A 2,500-nucleotide genomic window follows, 5' to 3' on the forward strand; every position below is an offset into this window, starting at 1 on the left:
ACCATATATATATGATTATATATGTTTGTGCTTGCGTCTGTGTGTGTTGAGAACTGTAAGAACAAATAATCCTTCATTAGCACCCTCAATAAAATGCTTAGCACCCCCTTAGCACCTGCAGAAAAAAATATCTGGAGCCGCCACTGCCCTGAGATGACTTTTGTTGTGACTTGGCGCCATATACAGTATATAAACTGAATTGAATTAAAGAAAATTAATAAATGAATGTATTCTTATGTCTGCCACAAGAGGGCATCACAGCTCCACACTTCTGAAGAACACCAAACTGTTCATTTATGTAAAACTGACAAGAAAGGGAGACCCGAACAAAGACAGTGATCAAGATAAAAGAATAATCTGTAATAATTAATAAAATACAGGAGGGGACACATCCCACAACATAGGATTAACAAAATGATCCAAAATGTCAGTTCAGTTCAATTCTGTTTATTTATATAGCGCCAATCTCGATCTCGTGTCACATTTGAGTGCTTGGAGTATGTGCTGAGGATCAGTTTCAGCTACTACATCAAACTTTAGCTCGATATCTCTACATCTGAGCAACGCATAGCTGGTTTTCTGTTGGCTGAAGCCAATTAGCTGTGGTGGCCATATTTAGTTGGGCTGATTCCAAAAGTTAAACAGTTGAAGATTAGAAGCAAGAATATTGCACAATATGTAGTTCAAAGTATGTGTTAGGGATGACTCTCAGCTACTACCACACCAAATTTTAGCTCAATGTTTGCAAAACTGACTTACTTATAGCCATTTCTGTGTTTGCTGAAGTCGATAAGCCAATTTGAATCAAGTTGACCCCAGAAGTTAATCAGTTGAAGAGGTACATCCAATGATTACATTCTGAGAGTTTTATTAAAATTGGTCAACAACTCAGAAAATATTTTGCTAATGGTCAAATAGGGTTGACAATGTTATTACAAAAATTGTAAAGCTCTCACAATATTTGTTGTAGATGACTCTCAGATACTACTACACCAAACTTTAGCTCAAAATTGGTAAAACTTCTTGAATTATAGCCATTTTTATGTTGCTTCAATGAATCAAATTGTCTCCAGATGTTGTTCATTTTGGGATGTACATCCAATGACTGCTTTCCAACAGTTTTATTAAAATTCGTCCACTGGTCCATGAAATACGGATTTTGCTACCAAACAGACAAATGAACACACACACCAAAGTCTGTATATGCTGTATGCTTTATATTCAAACATAAATATTTATGTATGACATAGACACACACACACATCACCTTCGGCTGCGGTCAATAAAGAAAGTCTGTCCTTGTTGTTAGTTAAAGGTGAAATGAAATAGAATATAAAAAATCATGAGTTTTTATGTTTTTTCTTTAGTTAAACACTATCATAAACACTCAAATGGTCCATATCTCTGATTTAAAAGGTTATTGGTTTTTGTAGGCTGATTGTGTGCGCGGAGTTACCTCCTTGGTTGGTGAAGCTGTGACAGACCGGACACTGTAGGACACTGAGAAGGTTACTGTCTCTGTTTATCAGAGAAAACAGGAGCAGAAGAATACATAAGTTTTGATAACAAGAGTATCAGTTTGAAAACACTTTTTTTTGTGGTCTAAAGTGATGCTGTCAGGAACTCAAGCCCCACATTTCACATAGAGAACCCCCAACCTTTACAATGATGTCACACAGTCTTCAAGGAGTCTCCCATCCAGACAGCAGGAGGCAGCCGGTGCCGGTGGTTCTTCCATTGAAGGTTTATATTTCTGGTTTCCTCTTCAAAACATTAACTGCTCTGTCAGTCTCCAGACTTTGGGTTGTAATTTTCACCAGGAGCTAAACTAACTACATCCATCCCACCTTCGTGTCCTTTGGGAAGCTGAAGAAGGACAAATCTGATGCAGTTTTGGGTCAGTTTACACAATTAATTACAACAAACCGAACCATTTCACCCCCACAATATCTGTATTTGCTATTTCCTGCCTTGTTTGTGTTCCTGTGTTTGGCTCTCCATACATCACACCTCCGAATGATCATAGAAAATGCTGAAGAGACCCTAGCAATTTTTTCAGTCTTTGATTATTAATTTTACATTCATGCGATTTTTTTTTTAAATGAGAGACTCCTTTAACCATGTGGTGGAGACAATAGACCGGTAATAACTAGATGCACATTTTTACTTCACCACTAGATGTCAGTGCTGCGCAACTTCTCGAAATAAAAGTCTTATTTTAGAGGAACTAAAACATGGTTTAAATCATCAGATCTTAAGAGGAAGAGCTTAATGAGCTTTATAAATCACTTTTTAAATTAAATCTTTGCACAGTTGGAACACAGTCTTTTGATTTCATTCATACAACAAACCAATGTACCTTTCAGGGGTTTGTGAGTACATCAGTTTATACGTTCCTGTAACAACGCATACATTGTTCGGTTGAGAAAACAGCAACAGAGTAAACAAATAGTGTCATGCATAAGTGGTTAATATCAGCTAATGTAGCAACCTTTTACAC

The sequence above is a fragment of the Kryptolebias marmoratus genome, linkage group LG12 (genome assembly GCF_001649575.2).
Source record: "Kryptolebias marmoratus isolate JLee-2015 linkage group LG12, ASM164957v2, whole genome shotgun sequence".
Classification (NCBI taxonomy): domain Eukaryota; kingdom Metazoa; phylum Chordata; class Actinopteri; order Cyprinodontiformes; family Rivulidae; genus Kryptolebias; species Kryptolebias marmoratus.